The 21,331-nt window shown below is 43.9% G+C and overlaps 1 pseudogene; it reads right to left on the bottom strand.

Moving 5' to 3' along the window:
* Window positions 1-21,331, bottom strand: part of LOC136837153 (3'-5' RNA helicase YTHDC2-like) — a 1,085,270-nt pseudogene that overhangs the window by 298,135 nt on the left and 765,804 nt on the right.

Raw genomic sequence — 21,331 nt, 5'->3', positions numbered from 1 at the left:
GGCTGTACAGGGTGAGAGCCAGTTCAGGATAGCGGGACTCACCTGACGAGGTGCTGCAGGCTGACACAGTGATCAACGCCCTGCCAGAGGAAATCTACAGGAAACTTGTCCAGCGGGTGTCCGCCGATGCCCCCTCACATACAGCACCTCTGAAGAAGACCCTCCTCGGGACGTGCTCCCTATCAATCGTCTCCAAGAGGCGCCCGCGCCATCGACCTTGTCATCAACCCGTGGCAGGATCCAGAACGATGGAGTCATGGGGCATGATTGAAGACCTGCTCTCACTCCCAGGTGAGGAGGTCCTGAAAGCAGCAGGAAGTAAGCCTGTTGTGGGAGATCTTCCTTTGCCAGCTCGAGGTCCCTATCCAGATTCCTCAACCCTACACCATGCCCCTCCACGTCCTCATCCAGATCCTCGCAGCACCTGACGGACTGCGTGAAGGCTGACCAGCTTGGTTAACAGCGCCCACACTACCAGTGAACTCCATCCAGCAGGAAGAAGGCACGAAGCAGGAAGTCAATGTCGTCACCAGGAGGCGCCCACCGCCACCACAACAAAAAGAGTTCCCGGGCCTGTGCCACTACCACCAGCGGTTTGGCAAAGATGCCCGGAACTGCCCTGCCGCCCTGTTCATTCGCCCGTTCAAAAAACGGGGAGGCGGCAACCAACAGAACAGACCGCCATGACAGCCAAAAACCCAGATGCCCAGAATCCCAGGCTTCTCGTCCCGAAACCGTCTCCAGCAGGATGATGCTGGTCGACACAGGGGCTGTTAGTCGATCTTCCGGCATCCAGGAGGACCTCAAGTGTGAACCGGATCCGGCTGCCTCCCTGACGGCCGCCAACGGATCCCCCATCCTCTCCTACGGCACCAGGCCCCTGTCGATCTCCATCCTTGGCTGGAGTTATTCCAGGGACTTCATCGTCGCGGACGTAGACACCCCGCTCCTGGGTGCTGACTTCCTTGCCCACTTCGGGCTAGCAGTCAACGTCGGGGAGAAGCGCCTCCTCGACACCGACTCCTGCAGGTCCCTCCCGTTGGCAATGGGACCCAAGGCACCCATCATCTGCTCCGCCGGCCCCCACCAGTATGCACAGCTGCTGACGGAGTTCCCGGACGTGTTCAGGCCCAAGCTCCGCCAAATCCCCGGGGCCCCAGCCAAACATGGCACATACCATCATATAAAAACGAAGGGCCCCATACACATGCGAAGTTCCAGAGGCTTCCCGCACAGTGCCTTCAGGAGGCCAAAACTGCATTCGCGGAAATGGAGTGGATGGGAGTCTGCAAGAAGGCCTCCAGTCCGTGGGCCTCCCCCTCCACATGGTGCAGAAACCAGATGGCTCCTGGAGACCCTGCAGGTGTCTTAACCCCTGATCCCGACCACTACCCCTACCAAACATGCAGGACCTCACGGCCTCCTTTCACTGGGCCAAAATATTCACTAAATTAGATCTTTTAAAATCCTATTTTCAGGTACCAGTTGCTCCAGAGGATATCCCAAAAACCGCCATCATCACGTCTTTCGGGTCCTATGTGTTCGCCTTCTCCACCTTTGGCCTGAGGAATGTTGGGGCGACTTTCCAGCGGCTCATGGACAGCATCCTGGGGGACCTGAAGTTCTGCGTCTGCTACGTAGATGATATCCTCATATTTTCCAGGTCCCACAGTGAGCACCAGAAACACATCTGGGCAGTCCTGCAGCGCCTGCAGGAGAACGGCCTCGTCGTGCGTTTCGACAAGTGCACCTTCGGCGTCCAGAAAGCTGACTTCCTGGGCAATGAGATATCCCCGGCAGGTGTCCGCCCGCTCACATCCAAGGTCGCAGCTGTCACCAGGTTCCCCACCCCCACCTCCGTCAAGGCCATCCAGGAGTTCCTCGGGATGGTGAACTACTACAGGAGGTTCATCCCCGGGATCGTGCACACCACGGCCCCCCTGACGTAAATTCTGAAAGGCCAACCAAAGTCCTTGTCGTGGGGACCCAGCCAGCAACAGGCCTTCTTCCTGACGAAGGCCGCCCTCGCCAAGGCAACCGCCTTGGCACACCAGGATCCCAGCGCCCCCCTCCAACTGACGACGGACGCCAGCAATGTCGCCTGTGGTGCTGTCCTGGAGCAGGCCATCAACGGCATTCCCCAGCCCATCACCTTCTTCAGGAAGAAGTTCAACCCCGCAGAGGCCCGCTACAGCACCTTCGACAGGGAACTCTGCACAGTGTACCAAGCAGTCCGGCACTTCAAGTTCCTCCTGGAGGGGACACCCTTCACAATCTTCACGGACCACCAGCCATTGGTTCACACCTTCACTAAGCAGGGGGACGCATGGTCTTCCAGGCAGCAGCAACACCTCTCAGCCATCGCCGAATTCACCTGCTCCGTTAGGTACCTCCCCGGCAAGAAAAATCCTGTGGCGGATGCCCTCTCCAGAGTCCAGCTGAACGCAGTGCAGCTCGGAGTAAATTACGAAGACCTCGCCAGGGAACAGGTCGCGGATCCAGAAACCCCAGCCTACCACACCGCCGTCACGTCCCTGAAGTGGAGGGACGTGCCCCTCACCCCCGGGGACCCAAGTCTCCTCTGCGACATCAGTACTGGCCAGCCCCGCCCCTTAGTTCCAGCCTCCCGCCGCCGCCAGGTATTCGACATCATTCACGGCCTCTCACATCCCTCTGGCAGGTCAATGGCCAAGCTGCTGTCAGGGAAGTTCGTCTGGCACGGAGTACAGAAAGACGCCAGGACCTGGGTGAAACAGTGCCTGCAGTGCCAAACCAGCAAGGTGGGACGTCACACACAGTCCGGGGTAAGCGAGTTCCCGCAGCCAGAGCGGCGCTTCGGCCACATTCACATCGACGTTGTCAGGCCCCTTCCCCCATCAGGCGGGTCCAGATATCTCCTGACGGTGGTAGATTGCTCAACGAGGTGGCCTGAAGCCACACCAATGCAAGAAGCCACCACCAGCGCTTGTGCCGAGGCCCTGCTCTCCAGTTGGGTCAGCCGCCTCGGCATCCCGGACCACATCACAATCAACAGGGGTCCCGCTTTCCTGTCTGAGTTATGGTCTGCCCTGGCTCGCCTGCTGGGGACAACGCATCACACCACCACGGCTTACAACCCAGCGGCCAATGGCATGGTCGAGCGGTTTCACAGGTCCCTGAAGGAGTCTCTCATGGCCCGCTGCACCGCCGAGGACTGGAAATATCAGCTGCCCTGGGTCCTCCTCGGCTTGGGGACCGCCCCCAGGGCCGACGGCGCCCTGTCCACAGTCGAGAAAACCTACGGCGAGACCCTCGTAGTCCCGGGCGAACTTGTGACAGAAGATCGCCACGACCCATCACTGCAGAGGCTCTGCGAAATGGTCGGCAAGTTCGCCCCCTGCAAGCGGACATATACCGACAGGTCGGCCACTTTCACACTGCCGGGGCTGGCATCCACCATCACGTCTTTGTCAGGGATGACGCCGTCCGCCCGCCATTGACCAAACCCTACAGGGGCCCCTTCCGCGTGCTGGAGCGGAACAACAAGGCGTTCCTGCTTGCACTTTCCGGGAGGAACAATTGGGTATCAATAGACCGGGTCAAGCCCGCCCTCCTGGAGGTGGACACAGACATCACCGCAGCGCAACCCCTGCCTGGTCATCCTTCGCCGCAACCAGGCCCCCCCAAGCAGCGGGTGCCCGGATGCCCCCGAAAAAGCCCGCTCTCACCTGCAGTCTGGCAGCCTCACGCACAAGGTGCTCCCCCGTTGTCCTCACGCAGCCGTGGCACCCTTCAGCGCCCCAGCAGATACGCAGACTGATCAGACGCGTCCCGCATCTTGGGGGGGAGAGTATTTGTAAAGGCACCTACAGAGCCGTCTGCGAAGTCTCCACTGAAAGCATTATTCGCTAAGTCTCCACTGAGCAAGTTTTCAATGGTGGCGTCCCATTTTCTTCGCCTGTACAATTGGTCACGCCTAACGTGCCAGGTCACACGAATTCAATCATTTAAACTATGTATATACTTGTTCACCTGTTGTCAATTGTGTATCTTGTATTTCTTCGTTCGCAGGCATCAAGAATATATCCATATTTGAATTCTGTCTGTTTTTATATTGTAAAGTGTACTCACTCGCTGTATATTATTGTTAATTATTATCGACCTCAGGTCACTCACGATCTCATTGTCTCTCGCGGCACAGCGCCAGTCTGCCGCTATATAAACTGCCTGGATCTTGAATAAAGTAGCAGTTCTCTTTCACCTGCTCGTTTTTTTTGCACCTCTTACAACTTTATGTAACGGCTAATAGAAAACTGCGCAAAAATTACGACAAAGTGACTAAAGAATTTCTGAGATTGTAAGAGCCTGACGCTGTCTCTTCCAAACACGTGTGTGTTCGTTGTCCATCGGAGTGGCGAGACGTTTGGCGTCTTCACAAACGGAAACATACACACAGTTTGATACAAAAGATTCGTTGGAACATTATGAGTACATGATTAGAATGCTTGCATCGCAATGCAAGTAGTGGTGATTGTACATACATCAAGATAACAATGGTTAGGGAGAAACAGACAGAAATATTGTATGGTTGAAATCGCGTCCCTTTAGAGAAAGAAAACGAGATGCACTTGTTGTCTTGTCCACTCCGATGGACGACGAACACACGAACACACGTGTTTGGAAGAGACGGTGTCAGGCTCTTACAAGATTTTCAGCAGAGTTAGAGTGGACGTAAGGAAAAGTTTTTTCAAAATTCACCATAAATTGAAATATTGTGCTAGAGACTTCCAATTTGTTGCAAATTGAAGGTAAATGATTGAATATTACTAGAATGTAAGAGTTTTAGCTTACAATTGCGTTTTCAACCATTTCGGTCGAAGTCAAAGTTGACCGAAGGTTGAAATTTTTGTCGTCGACGTACGTGCACGTCCACTCGGCACCCAACAGACAATTTTAGTCGACGTATGATACGTCCAGTCGGCGTTTAAGGGTTAATATTTCAAACAAAAATACACCCCAAACACCCAGAGTCATCTTACATTACCCTCCTACAACTGTTACTCTAAGTATATACACCCCTAAAATGATTATAACTACCTATTTTAACAGTTCATCACCCAACTTACCATTTCAAACAGAAATATACCTCAAACTATCATCCCAAAATACCCCAATATCATTTTAAAGTCATCTTACAACATTACGTACCCGCCTACAACTGTTACTCTTAAGTATCCCCTATCATTCAGACAGGCACATTTTCTTTTGCCTAATGTAACTTTGCGCATTGTCTACTGTACTACACATAATATATGTATGTGTTACTGATATTTTAGTTGTGTTGTAAGATGATTTTGAAATGATATTTACTGTACAGTATGTATTTTAGGATAGTACTACTGTCTAGAGCATATCTAAAATACGTGTGTAGTTTAGAACGACGGGATAAGTTCCTCCAAACAGAATGCTAGGTTTGTTATGACATGTTAGTGTTTTCATGCTTATGTATGTGTTAAATCGCCCTATCCCCAGGTCAAATAGGGCCATCTTTCATTACTGTATCTGTTTTTAAGAACAGAATCAATCATCTTACTTCCCTAAGATGTCTCTGGTAGCCATGGCTCCCTGGATCAGCAAATTCCTTCTCCTTTGTCGACTTCTCTCACCAAACCTATTCTTAAACAAAGGCCTACTGGAATTAAACAATGATATACAAAACTAGACTTTATTTGCAAATTTAACGAAAGTGATTCAGCAAAAGTTACGATCATGAAATGGAGTGAATTCCACTCACCTTAAATGGAAATCATTACTAGAGGAAATTCTGATTCACAAATATTCAGGTTAATAATACAAGACCAGGTCACCAAATAAAGTAATAAGGTCATAATTATTCTAGACCACAATAAATGTCTTATAGTATGTAAAGAATAAACACCATTTCCAAAATATTCGTCCTCACAAGACGAACCCAGAAATCCTGTTGAAAGAAACATATCAATATATTAAAACCTGAAATGGTGTTAAAAGCCATGAATATTCAAAACAGAAACACAATGAAAACAGAACAGGAAAATGCACAGAGGAATTTCACTGCAGCACAACTGGATCTTTCCAAAAAAAAAGTCTGGAAAAGATAAAGTGTTCATGAGTTATGTACTCACTTTCCTATAGCCCAGATAAAGTATCATCACGGTGGTGGTCTCTAAACACTCACAAGGCGACACACACCAGCCACCAAAACCAAAGTCCTATTGTGAGTTACTGTCCCTCTGATAATATACCATTCAAGAGTGCAACACACATACACACTCACTTAAATCATTTCTTCCTGAAATGTGATTCAAGTCTCCATGGACTTAAATCATGACTAAATAGCTCTCTGTATCCAACTGTGCAAACCTGCAACGTTGACACAAATGCATCTGCAGTGGAAGTGCCACTGCCAGGCTAGCACATAGTTCTTCACTGTTGTCCAAAGTAAACCAAGACTTAATATATGTACGAATGCATTTATGATAAAAAAAAATTAATTACTGTACTAGTTCTAAATCATTACAGCAATATTAACATATGTAAACTCAGCAGAAAAAGTTTTGTTTTTCAAGATGTTCAACCCATGGCTAAACACAAAGATCGCAAAACAGAAGATGTATGTACACTAGTACAGTACAGCAGTGCCTCATTTCTTGAACGTTTATGTTGAACATTTAATTTTTTCACTGAAATTTTCTAAGAAGTTTTGTGTTGTTTGTCGAACAAATACTTGTACTTCGACCTGACTGATTGTCTTGTTTATAATTGTACTCGACAGCCTATCACGTAATACGAGAAAAACTGTATTAACATGTTTTTTCCTTTACAATATATAGTTTAATGATAGCCATATTCAACAAAATAAATAAAAGAATAAAGCATTTCACAATAAAATTCAACACAAAAGATGAACAAAATCATATGTCACTGCGGCGACACACAGCTGACTTGAGGAGAGAAGGAGAAGAAACAGTAAAAACAGTAATATATGTACGTAAAAGCAGTAACAATTCACATCAAAAAATAAAAGAAGGGAATTTCACAATACTGTAAATTTAGCATAACGATACAATATAAAAATAATCAAATGCAATACAGTAACAATAAAAAATCGAAAGAGCCTTACTTGAGCGAGTGTTCGGGACCAGGCTGAGTGAGACGGCAGAGAGGAGAGGGAGGAGATGGTTCTGGGTTATTGGGTGGGAGACGGGGGTCCGCTTCCCACTGACTTCCCAGCTGGGCTCAGATGATTTTTCTCTTTCACTACATTTTGCCTGTTTCTTTCACTTGCACTCGATTGGCCCGAATCACTTCTTTTTGTTACAGTAAGATACCTATTGAGTGACACTTGCTTTTTACAATTTTTTAGCACTGTAAAAGTAACTTGTTCCCACATCATGAAACACACTGGTGCCACATTCAGCTTCTGTGCACCTTGGAATTGTTTATTTAAATGACTTCCCTGTGAAAAATTATTTGATCTTTCTTTCCTTTGCATACTTGCATTCTTTACTTATTACCCATTTGTTTGCAAAATCCTCATGTTTATTGGATTATAAACATGAGTCTGCCAACAGGAAGTTGATGTGTTTGGCATAATTAATCTCCTTGTACTCAAGATCCAAGCGTAAAAAAAAAGTTGATAATCATACACGCATGAGGGATTGTTTTCACATCTGCCAGACACTGATTACTCTCTCTCCCTCTCTCTTTCTAACATACACGCACACAGCCACACAATTGGACACACACATACTATCGATTCCTTTGATTATCCTTACAAGTTTATGTACAATGATCTGCTAATTATTTTCATTTTATTATTTTCCAGTCTGCTTTTACTGAATTGCAAAAAGCTGTATAATTATAGCATGGAAAATATGAAAAAATGAATGACAAAGTAACAACAGGTCAGTGATTTCAAGATGGCCATCTTTTGTTATGACATTTCAAGGCCAAACATATGCACATGGTTGGGTGTGGTGGAGCGAGCGAACTTTAATGGTTATTAGCAGCATGTTTGAAAGCATATGCCTGCACACACACAGAACAAAATGATGAATTCTCCTTGAATATGAGAGGCAGATTTATGTATACTGTACTGGTCTACCTTGTGCAAATTGAAATGTAACAGATGTTAGGTAAAGGATATGTGAAAAACACAGGTATTATATTAAGATGAAGAACTGTGAGAATGAGAGAGACTTTCTTGTGAACAAAATCAACTGGCGCCCGGTCTGGACTTTGGGTATACGGACAGGTTGGTTAAGCAGATAGGTAAGCGAGTTGCCACTCGTGGTAGTTCTTTACCTTGTGGATGAATAAATTTAACCTTCCTATTAGAGAGAAAATTGTGCACTTTTCTCTCGAGAACATGCACTAAGCTCACCTAGCTAATGGTTCACTACTACCTCACGGCTAGCTATTTCATACAAGGTTTGCCTACATGCAAATGGCAAGAAACCCTAACTTTGTAACTCACGACTCCTGGCTGAGAGTGCTCGCCTACCAACTGTGGAAGTTTCACAGCTTGTTGTTTACGCGTTGCTAAAATTAAACCCACTCTGCTGCTATTTGCTTTCCCTCTCACTTTCAATTTGAATTTATTTTCTAATCACAACAGCATGCATTTAATTGCAAATTTCCTACCTAGTGCACTTTCGATAACAAATGAAACACTCTGGTTCTAAAGCCACGTTACCTTCCATGTCTAGTCCCAAATTGCCTTTTGAAGAAATTATATCAGGTTCATTTCAATTCTACGAGTCTAGCTAGCAGGAATGCTAATTGCTAACTGACTCGAAGAGATGTTGGCTAAAGGTCATCACTCTTACAGATTACGAGGAGTTGACTGCATATTTTTATTTTGAGTTACTAACCTTGGCCTTACAAAACCCCTCAAAAGCCCATAAACTAATAAAAATGCAGTTTAAAAATGTAAGATTAAGGAATAAGTGGTAGGTCACCAAGTGAAAGGGGTTTCTTAACAGTAATTTATTATTTCCTCTCACAACATGGAAGAAATTACCAAGGAAACTGGACACTTTCACTAAATTAATCAATTTGGAATTTACACAACAGCAGTGACTGAGTGAATTGGATAATGTGTCACAATTACCAATACTGGCCACTTGCGAGCGGTCCCTCAAGCCAATTAGGCAAGAATTCCTATCAACCCCAGTAGGGAACACAGAAGCATGACTAGGCTGGTAACGGCACTGATAACACTCCTGGGAATGAGACAATTCCATGCAAGACTAACACTGAGATTACCCTCTCTCTATAATGGAATAAATGCAAGAGTTGGAGAGAGATCCTTTGCTCTACTCACTTGCTAGTCTGGGATGAGAATTATGTTAAGCACTGTCAAGGAATTTACACACTAGGATAGTAGATTCACTGTTTAAGTTGAAGAGACAAGAAGTTACTAAAACAACAAAATGTGCGAGAGAGATGATACAACAAGATAAAGAAAAAGATACTGGCCAACCAGTTTCCCTTCCTGGGCATGTATCTTCATTGCTTCCTGGTACAGTGCATCACTGACTTATAGCAACACCAACTTATGGTGGATTCGATCTTATGGCACTTTTTCAGCACTGTTAACAGCATTTTACAGGGCCATAACTTGCTGTTGCGCAAATTACAGCACCGTTGATGGCGCTAACAGCAAGAATAGGCATCAAGTTAATGGCATTTACGGCACTGTAACTTGATGCAACATAAAAATGCAGCACCAAACATCAAGTTACAGTGCTGTAAGTGCTCATTAAATTCTACTCTTACAGATTTTTTATAATATATTTTCTAATATGCTTTACAATATGATGCATCTAATATCTTTTAATGTTAAAGCGCCAATAAAGTATTGCTTGCACACACAACCTTACATCCATGTGACCAGAGCTACTCTTGGGTGGTGTCTGGCCGTAGGGTCACAATGGGGCCAGCTCAAGTGAAAAAGTAAGTTCCATCATCGGCCAGCGGTTTTGGTCTTGAACAGGCAGAGATCATCGCGATGGCAAGCAGACTATGTGTGAAAGGAACTAACGATGGTGGTGATCCCGACATTATCAGGTCTAAGTTGCTGGGGCATCGCCGGGAACACGACCAGCGTGTACAGTGAAGCACATATTCTATCCAAAAAATTGGGGATCGTCCCACACCCCGCGAATAGGTCAAACCCATGAATGCTTAAAACCCTCTAAAAACACTTAGAACTGCCCATTTTGATAGCTTAAACCAAGAAAAACCCTGTAAAAATGCTTATACCTGAGTATTTTAATAGTTTTATCACAAAAAGTGCATTTATTCATGAAAATTATATGAAAATACAGTAATTAGTGAATATTTCTCACAAAAAAAATACCGCGAATAGGCGAATTTTCTGCGAATGATGGCTAGATATGTTCCACAGAGAAACAATGACAAATGCGTGAGTCCACGAACCATGAGAACGCGAATACGGGGGGTGTACTGTACCTGGAATTACGGAAATACCAGCGGCCAGAAGAAGGGTCGAAAAACTCAGCTGGAAATAGATTGAATACTAAGATTAAGACAAGAAAATAGCTATCTATCCCCCCTATACACATTAAACCTCGCCCGACCGGCTGATGAAGAGTTAGAGGAATTTATTTCTGGTGATAGAAATTAATTTCTCGCTATAATGTGGTTCGGATTCCACAGTAAGCTGTAGGTCCCGTTGCTAAGTAACCGATTGGTTCTTAGCCACGTAAAATAAGTCTAATCCTTTGGGCCAGCCCTGAGGAGAGCTGTTAATCAGCTCAGTGGTCTGGTAAAACTTAGCTATACTTAACTTTTCCTTAAAGAGTGAGACTGTTAATGGCTAAAACTGTCCTCTCACTCATTGGTCTGTGGGTACACTTCTCTCTCCTACTGCCTGGTATTTTCCCATAAGGACTTAAGAGTTAGCAATCTATCAGCGATATTCGTAAATATACAGCACTGATTACAGGCAGTCCCCGGTTAAAACGGTTCCAACTTCTCTGACGTTCGAGGTTCTGACGCTTTTCAAATATATTCATCAGAAATTATTGGGTGCTTACGACTCATGTTCGATCTTACGACACGTCGTTATTCCGATCCGACAGGGAAGAAATATGGCCCCAAAACGGCAGAATAATCATAATTTGAAGGTTTTTTTGATGTAAAACTCAATAATAATGCAGTTTACATTGTTTTCAATGAAAACCCAGAGCATTAAAAGTAAGGTTTTCTTATGATTTTTGACGATTTTGGGCTTACGAAGATTTTGTTACGTGGGAAGTAAGAACGGAACCCCTGTCAGTAAACCTGGGATTCTTCCTGAAAAGATATATATATATATATATATATATATATATATATATATATATATATATATATATATATATATATATATAAGATATATTACTCCAGAAGAATATATTTGTTATATTATAGTTAATTTCTCCCATAAGAAATACTGAAAATGGACCTGACCACCAGTCATTCAACACTAATTACAAATTACAATTCCAGTTCAAGTTGAAGCGTCAGAAACATTTTACAAGGGACTGTATCTAATTTAATTTCTCCCATAAGAAATAACTGAAAATGGATTAATCAGAATTCCTGACCACCAGTCATTGCCCCAACCTGATTATCACATTTTTATACAAAACATTACACAAATTACAATTAAATAAGTTCAGAGTTGAATAACTTACCCTGGTGGTGTATCAGAAACAATTTTTACATTTTTAAATGCACACTGTATCAAAAAAATTGGCATATTGGGACCCATGATTGGACCAATGTGCAGAAAGCCATATTACCTGATGATTCTCCAAAGAACGCAGCAGCCATAGGTAGGCTAGGTGCCTATAGGCACTAACAGAATGTACTGTAATGGGTACACACGAAAACTGTTGTTAATAATGATAACACTGAAAAACAAGCCTGATTATCACATTAAATTAATAATACAGTATTTATAAGCCTAATTACTGTATGTCTGTTATCATAAAATTAAGAAAAATTATATAAATTATATCGGAACTAGGCAGCAGCTTGTGGCAGATGTAAACAAACCACAGCGCCACCCTGGTGGTGTATTGAGGTACTAATTACATAAACATTCAGTATTTATGATAAATATCATACAGAGTCTACTGGAATAGTGTACAAAATCACTGTAAAACATCTTTCAGTAAATATTGATTCCCTAACATATTGGGACCCATGATTGGATGAAAATTCAGTGCAGAAAGCCAAAAAAATATATACCTGTATAAGGTGTACTTCTCCAAACAACAGCAGCAGCAGCAGCAGCATGTGTGGGCTTTAAATGCTTTTAAATACGCATGGAAAGAATGCCACCAACAACGCCAACTAGCAAGGCAGCCGCCAGTTGCTCTCAGGTTCCAAACTCTTTTTCTCCACAAACATCATATGATTCATCAGGTCGGATTCGGTTTGTTGTTCAAGTTCCATTATAAAATTTACTCAACATTTCATGTCAGGTAAATCCGAAGTGGTTCCAAATTTCGAGTTCTAGTATGGTCGAGAACGGGTTCTACTGTATATGTATGTATATATATATATATATATATATATATATATATATATATATATATATATATATATATATATATATATACATATACAATACATACACATATATATACACACACATATATAATATATATGGCAGCCACTAGCTAATATAAGTTCTCATCACTGCGGAATGGTGTGTCAAGGATTTTCAAAGACCACAAATATGGGCTAACATAATTGATGGGTTTAGTAAAAAGCAAAATAATTTTAAAGATAACACTTCCTTGGCCATACAATCAATGATTGTAAAATCTTTTATCATTACGCACCTTATGTCTCCTGGTCCACGAGCACGAACAAAGCCAGCACCACGTAACTGCGCTAATACCTGAGAACGCATGCCATGGATCATCTCCATTGTGGCACCCGACACATAATTTCTTTCACACCAACCACGCTCCCAACCTTCGCCGCAAGCTTTCTGCCATGCCTAAAAAATATCAAAGGAGATTTTAAGCATTTTCACTAGCAGATCAAATCCCAAAAATGAAAGTCTTAGAAGCAATTTTAAAGCTAAAAATTCATTTCTAATAAATTAAAAAAATTAACTTACATTTCTTTCTCCAATTTATTTGGATAATGTGCTAGTTGATGATCATCAACTTTACCATTTTAGCATCAGGATTTCCTCGTAGAGGGTTAGGTTTCAATGATTCTCCGAATTTTTTTTTTGTACATTTTATATTAGTCCCAATCTGGTACAACTCTTTATCTATGCTTTTTTTCATGATTTTCTGAACCTTTCTGCTGAAATTTATTCTGCTGTTTCCAAGGCTTATCCTTTTATTAACCTGACTCACTCTCTCTTGTTCACACTATATGACCAGACTTTGAGATCAAGTTGTTGATTTTACAGTCTTTGGACACCACGTCTCTCACTAAAATTCCTTATTGATCTTGCAAAACCTTTGTAGTTTTGTCTCTGTAAATTCTTGATTTTCTTTGTACATTCCTATGTCTATGCTGGGTTAAAAGGCACATATCTTAGGCATGCATTAAAAACTGTGCTGATTTATTTATTTCTTTGTTTGATGGACCTCTAACATCATAGGTCATCAATGTACATTTTCATAATGCACAAATTTACACATGTCCATACATCTACATCAGACTTTCTAATAACAAATGATAGGTTTTCCTGGAATCTTAGTACTTTATAGATCAAAATGTGTAGAGTACCAATTTATTTTACAACCTTACATCAATGGATTTAAAAAGAACTTTTTCCTAGGTATTCAAGAGAGGAAAAAATGTTCTGACACTAGACCAGCAAGTGCTAAACAATTACGGGAGCTAAACAGTCATCACAAAACAGCTGGCTTGCCAGGCCATCAAAATATTATGGGTTAAATGGTGTGGCCAATTCTTAGAAAACCAAGAACAGTCTTCCATCTCCTAGGAATAGTACTGTAAACCCATGGGAGATCTTGCAAGTCTTCTTTATTTTATTATCTATGCCTGGAAGAGTAGTCCTGAGTTGCAAGAAAATTGTTCTCAGCACATGTGTTGCCTTCTTCTTTACCAAGTCATCTGCTCTTTCATTTGCTTGTACATGTACATCAATGTGTGCTGGGACCCAACAAAAATTCACTCCTCTAAAATGGTACCTTAACAAAAATATCACAGAATTTCTATCACCAATGGATGTTTGGTACCACAATATGTGAACTCCTAAAAAAATTACTTACTGGTAAAACAATTATTTTTTTTAAATACACATCCATTATTGTACTTCATGAGAGTCTAATCTTTGGGAGCGACAATATCAAGATACTACAACGAAGAAGGGATTCTGACTTTCCAATACTCCTAATGCATCTGGTGGTGAAAACTAGCCATTCTCTCCTACTATGAGCCCTGACAGGGTAAAGCACTGGGCACTAACACAAACCCATTACTTGATGATTGCCTGAATAGCTATTCAGATGAGATGGGCTTGTTGCCAGGAAACCATGCAGGAGCTGCTAATAACAACAAGTGCTAGAGCAATGAGTCAGTAGGATAAAGATGATCTTTACTCATGAAGTCTTCAGGATAAAAAGGGGTCATGATACAGACTGCACCTCAACAGTAAGCTCAAGACTTGTACTTTTGGCTGGATAATAGGAGGGCTATGCTTAAAAATAAAGTTAGACATAGCAGCAGAGATCTATGACTACACGACAGAAATATGGATATGCGGATGTGGAAGATGAGTCAGATATCCCCAACCCATTCTACAGAGCCAAGAAATTATAAACTGATGGATAACTGAGTTAAACTCCTTGAATAAAGCTCAACACAAGAGGAATAAGACCCACAGCATCATGATTAAAACAGTCAATATTGGAGTATATCTTAAAAGCATCTATACTAGCTGGAGGAGTTGCAGAACATATCTGATTTTGTTTTGTACTATTTCATCATGTCTAATTCATTTTCTTCACTGCTGATAGTAGGAGAATTTGTTTTTCAGTCTTGGCTTCAAATTACGTTTCATCACTGTTTATCTTAGGTAGGAGTTATTTTACCATTTCTTGTTATTTTGCTCAGTGCTCTTACCATATCTTTCAATGATGCAGGATGATGAAATTTTATCTTTTGGTTGCTTTGGATTATTATATACAGGTCAACCATCACTAATCTGGCATCACTGGGACCTGAAGAGTGCCAGTTTAGTGATTTTGCCAGATTGCAGAGTGGTTAAATTAGAATACACGTAACCCAATGGTTAACCACCTCATCATATCTTTAAAACACCCTGTAAATCTGTAGAAGTTGGTTAATAAGGAAAAAGAAACAGTAAATGAAAATCAAGTGAAATTTTAATGACGCACAGGAAAAATAAATGGTACAGATAATTCTGTTGATTTACACAAGAAAGTTCATCACTGCCACTTCCTAGATGAGGAGCTGGAATTTGCAACTAAGCACATTTACAGGTCTTGAGGTGAAGAACTATCAGTATTCCCATCTTCTTCATCTTGGAATTTATTTTATATATTTTATACTATTCTCACCTAAAATTTTACTGTATTTTCTCATCTTTTATTTTTACATCCCAAAATATAAACGGAATTGTGTACACACGGTACATATGAACATATAAACTCATTTGCTGGGAGCTGAGAACTTGTTACAGCTTGTTTTGGTTACTTATGTTGTCACGGTTATAATTTTTTAAAATTTATATCTTACACTATTCTCATTTATATGTTTACTGTATTTTCTCATTTTTATAACCCAACAGATAATTGTAATCGTGTGCATAGGGTATGTATGAATGCACAACCTCATTCATTGTCATCGGAGAATTTGTTACAGCTTGGTCTGGTTCATGTTGTTATGCTTATGACTTTTTTTATTTATATTTTATGCTATTCTCATTATATATTTATTGTATTTTCTCATTTTTATTTTTACAACACAAAAGATAAACATAATCGCTGGCACCACAGAACTTGCTACAGCCTGATTTTGTTTGTGTTGTTACGCTTATGGTTTTTTATTCTTGCTTTATGCTATTCTCATTTATATTTTTAATGTATTTTTTTTTTAACCCAAAAGATAAATGCAATTGTGTGTGCAGGGTACATACAGTACTAATGCACAAACTCATTCATTGACGGAGAACTTGCTACAGCTCGTTTTGATTCGTGTTCTTACACTTTGATTTTTCATTTGTATTCTACACTATTCTCATTTATATTTTTTATGTATTTTCTCATTTCTTACTTTTACAACATAAAAGATACATGCAATTGTGTGCATAGGGTACATACTGACGCACTAACCCCTTCGCTGGCATTGGAGAACTTCCTATGGCTTGCTTTGTTTCATGTTGTTATACTTATGATTTTCTTATTTATATTTTATGCTACAGTATTCTCATTTCTGAGTCCAGTCCATTGTCAGCCGGTGAAATTCCATTACAGCACGAATTTCTAGGTATAACCTTGCTAGATATACCAGAGCAAAAAGAGCTTTCAGGAAAGCTGGGGTTACTACCCCAGTCGAGGCGCCTTCTAGGAAGACGTCGGTATAAGGAGGGGTGAGTGAATACCACTACCACGGAAACCTTGAAAGATCTCTCCTTATCAAAATGGTTGAACAGAGCGGTGAGCCGTTACAGCCCCCACACCAAACACCCGCCAGGATCTGGCGACACCAGCGCCACCTACCTCATTCCATTTTCTAGCACGTGAAATCGCTGTTTCTTTTGTGTGCTCGTCTCCATTATTTTGGTTTTTTTTCTGCTTCTGAGATGGCTTCGAGCAGCTTTACCATTTCCAAGTTAAGTACCATCTTCTTGTGGGGTTTTGTTCTGATTTTTGGCTGTTAAGGTCTCTGTATTTTCATAAATATTGAGATCTTATTATATCCAGTGTCATCCCTTGCCAGCCATGTCGACTAGCGAGGCATTTGACTCCTTCTGTTCTTTTCAGTTGGAGTTGTCTCCTCGTCCTTTATAGATAAATTTTGCCCCTTTGGTCCCCTTCCTGGTGGTTATTTTCGGTGGCTCCCCCTTATGAATTATTTCATTGGCCACACGGGTTCTGGTGAGAGTGATGCCCGTCTAGGTTCCCCTCCAGGTTGGGTTCCTGTTATTTTTGGTCTTACTAGGCTAATTAATTTTTGCTTGAAGATGGTGCTCTCTTTTAGTTTTATTTTTATTATTTTGTTGTTGGTTTACCTCGGGTGCTGGCGGCAGCCTCAGATCTAACCGCTTCCCGTGGTAGGCTACGCTCTCTGTTGAGCACATTTTAGTTTTTATGAGTGATGGTTTTTGTGGAGTAGGCTGTTTGCTTCCATCCCCTTGCCCTGGGTGGGGAGTTCAGGTTGAGGGAGTTTTGTTAGGCGGTTTCCTCCGGGATCGATTTTTCGGTGGGCAGAGTGAGTCCCCTTAGTCCTCTTCCTCCATTTAGGGGAATCGAGTTCTTGGGTTGTGTTTCCTCTAGGCTAGAAAGATTTTGCCCGCCATTCTCGATCCTGGTTGGTTCTCAGCACAAAATTTCTCTCCTGTTGCTTCCTCCTCCCTTCTGCCCTCCTTTTTCCTAGCCTATATTAAGGTTAGGTCCATATTAGGCTTTTCGCCTAGGTAGAAGTCGGGCTTCTGGGTTGTGTTGTCTTCCGGTCATTCTACCCTTCCAAGATTCATCGTCTGGGAGGTATGGTGCAGTTGAGCGGGTGAGCTTCTCCCCGTCTCCTGTTCCTTCCTGGTAGCCTACTCCTCCTCCTTCCCCCTCCTCCTCCTCTCTCCAGCCTTGCTCTACTCGTGAACAGGGTGACGCTAGATGGCGTTTTCTCCCAAAGTTCAGGGACTTCTCCTATTGGTTGAGAGATTCGCTCCCTCCCATATCGTCCCTAGCATCGCTGTATTGGGGTTGGTGGTTTGTTTACTCGAACGTGTTCGAGTCCCTATCCATTAGTCTCCCCGTCGGGTTACGCTGATACGGTAACAATATTGCTTCAGCCTATGTTATGAACATATTGAGCATTTTACCTGTCTTGTTTCTCCGGCGGGAAGTAAGGGAGGGAAGGTTGTTCATTTTGAGAGGAGCGGATCCTTCCGTCCTCTTGAGTTCTTACCATCACTTATTACTGTTATTATTTTTGTTTTTGTTTTAGATAAGTCTGTTTATCTACAGGAGTATTTTCCTTAATTCATTATATATATTATATAAGTGAGTCCGGTCCTATACCCGGGGGCTCCGCCGTTATTTTACTGGCAGCCCTTAGGGTTGGTTCCTGGTCTCTCTTTCCTTCATTCCCCGGAGTACTCCGGGGTCTGAAAAACCTTTACCTTCCACTCTATGTAATTTAGAGCTTATTGGCCCAGTTTATGATTAGGGAGTTCTTCTCCGCCGGAGTATTCGGTTGCAGTTGAGTTTTTCGGCCTCGTCAGCTTTAGTTTGCTTAGGTGGGAGGTTCATGTATTTTCAACTTACAGACTGTTCGCTAAATGAGGAGCCGGGTGCACCGCCTCCCTCCAACAACCTTACGGTCACGTAGTTTGCCGGACCCACGCTGGTTGTGCGGTCCGACTGGATGACCTGGTTGTCTGGCACCCTGATGGTTGTGAGGTTTGCTTCGCTCTCTGCACAACTGTCCAGGATGAGTCGGTAAGTAACAGTCTTTACATTACTCCTGCCTTATGCTCCTCATATTATATGTGGTATATTGTTTATGAGGTTCCCGGAATGGTTTTCGTTCTTAGCTAATTGTTGGCTTTCTTACAGGCGGACGAAGCTTCCAAGAAGTCTGCCTTGGAATCCCTCCGGGCCTGGGTGGCTGGGTTTGGTAGGAACGTTCCGTCGGGGAAGCCCTACGTCCTCGACGCCAGGTTGAGGGACTTGCTCTACCCCGGCGCACGGGTGGCGGCCGCAGTGCCTGAAGACCTTGCCACCCCTATCATCCAGCAAATCCGGGATGAGACCCAGCCACCCCAAGTGGATATCCTCTACGCTGAGGTCTCGGAGGACGTAGCCGCCATGGATCTCAACCTGGAACCCATGAACATAGAGCAGGACCAGGTGGTAAGTGGTGAGGTAAGTGAGGTTGTTGGGGCGGGCCCCCCTTTATTTGACTCCCCTGCTTCATCAATTTCTTCGTTCGCAGGTTTTGTGAAGTCTTCCTCCTTGGGTGATAGAGCTCCGTCTGCTATCCCCAAGTTGAAGTTGAAGACTTCATGGAAGGCGAAGGGCTACAAGTCCTCGACCTCCAAGAAGGCATCGCCCTTCCCCGTCGAAGGCTAAGGCTTCAGGGCCTGTAGCCTCCGGGAGCAAGTCTGGTTATGGTTCCTCCAGCAAAGGCGCGAGTAAGAGGGCTGCAAAACCAAGCCCTCCTCGCCAACCTGCTTTCGACGCAGAGGCCTTTGCCAATCAGCTTTACAAGCGTTTTACGGAGGACCTAGATTCGAGATTTAACAAAATCTCCGAAAAGTTGGCCAGTCATGATAACATACTGGCGGGAATGGCTCACCCACCCCCAGCCGAACCACAGTATGTTATCCCCGACACTGCGGACCTCCCGCCGTTCGATGTCGGTAACCCTTGGCGTTTTGCACTCCGGGCCATCCAACATGATGGCAAACTGACACTTGATGGTCTTGGCACGAGACGGTTGGAGGAATTGGAGTTCTTCCCCCCCGATCTCCTGCCCCTTACCCAGGCTTGAGTTTGTGAGGCTTACGGAGGAAGCTTGGATTCGGTCAGACAAGGTTCCTAGGGAGACTGTCATCGTCCCTAGGGACCAAGCTCAGTCGGCTCTTCTGCGCACTCTGACGGAGTGGCAGGCAGACAATACGAAGTTGACTCCTTTCAAGGGCAACTTCACTATGTTTGCCCTGGGAGACAACCTTCCCACCCCTTGCTTGGACAAAGTCGCTCTGGCTACGGCCCGAGCGTGCTTTGATGGTAATCCGTTACCACAGCTAAGGGAGACAGACCCTACTTCCCTGGTATTCCCAGGAAGTAATGAGTTCTGGTTAGAAGCCCCGTCCACTTTCACGGTCGGGAAGCTGGACCCCTTCTGCGCTTCCACGCAGTTCAGTGAGCAGCTCCCCAAGCTGCCGGAAGCTCTTTTGAAAGCGGAGTTTGATGCTCGGGTTAAGTTAGCCCGGTCCTTGAACTCCGTATGCCTTACTGAAGCTACTGCCGTCTCCTGCTCGGACGAGCCTTTCTTCCAGGTATTGGCTAAATCCTTGCTGGCAGGCTTCCAGTCTGACTTATTTGAGTTTATCATGGCCAGACTGGAATGTCGGAAGTTCATCTTTGCCGATGCGACTATCCGCCACGAGCCTAACAAGCTCGTGAAAAGCTCGATCTGGGGACCTAACCTCTTCCCTGAAGAGGAGGTCACGAATGTTATGGCCGAGGCTACACGGGCCAACCAGAGTCTTCGTTCTCGCTGGGGCATTTCGGCCTATAAGCGTAAGACCCCAGAATCGGCCGGCCCCCAATCGAGAGGAGGTAAACGCTTCAGGAGGCATAAGAGGCCCCACCATCAGGCGGTAGTCCAAGCCGTCCCGGTCTCGGCAGTAGCGCAGCCTTCTACTTCCAAGGCTCACCCCCAACAGTATGTGCTGGTCCAACCAGCTGCACCCTCCTATGTGGCTCACGGCGTACAACCCCACATCTGAAGGCCGTGGTTACTTTCACGGCCTTAATAGGGTTGCAAGGGGAGGAAGAGGCAAAGCCCCTCATAGAGGGAAGCCCAACACCACCCCAAGGGGAAGACCTGGACGTGGTAGGGGGAATAAACCCGCTCCCTCCCACTGAGAGAACACAGGTAGGCAGTCGCCTGTTTTGGTTCAGGGACCAATGGACCTTCAGCCCTTGGGCACACAGCATTGTGTCCAAAGGACTAGGATGGAGCTGGATCAAAACCCTCCTCCTCTAACCAGGTTTTACCAGCCACCCACATCAATCCTAAAGGATTACGTGACAGAATTGCTCAACAAACGAGCAATAAAGAAAGTAAGGCACCTAAAGTTTCAAGGCAGGTTATTCACTGTTCCTAAAAAAAGACCCGATCAGCAAAGAGTGATCCTGGATCTGTCGCTCTAAATCTCTACATAAAATGCGACAAATTTCGCATGCTTACGGTAGCTCAGGCACGGACTCTACTTCGCGTGGAGCCGTCACCACCTCTATCGATCTTTCAGACGCTTATTATCACGCCCGGTTGCGCGGAACTTCTCTCAGTTCCTCGGTTTCAGACTCGGGAATCAAGCCTA

Source organism: Macrobrachium rosenbergii, chromosome 58, assembly GCF_040412425.1.
Source record: "Macrobrachium rosenbergii isolate ZJJX-2024 chromosome 58, ASM4041242v1, whole genome shotgun sequence".
In the NCBI taxonomy this organism is placed as follows: domain Eukaryota; kingdom Metazoa; phylum Arthropoda; class Malacostraca; order Decapoda; family Palaemonidae; genus Macrobrachium; species Macrobrachium rosenbergii.
The sequence above is the reverse complement of the archived record's forward strand: the minus strand, read 5'-3'. Positions and strand labels throughout refer to the sequence as shown.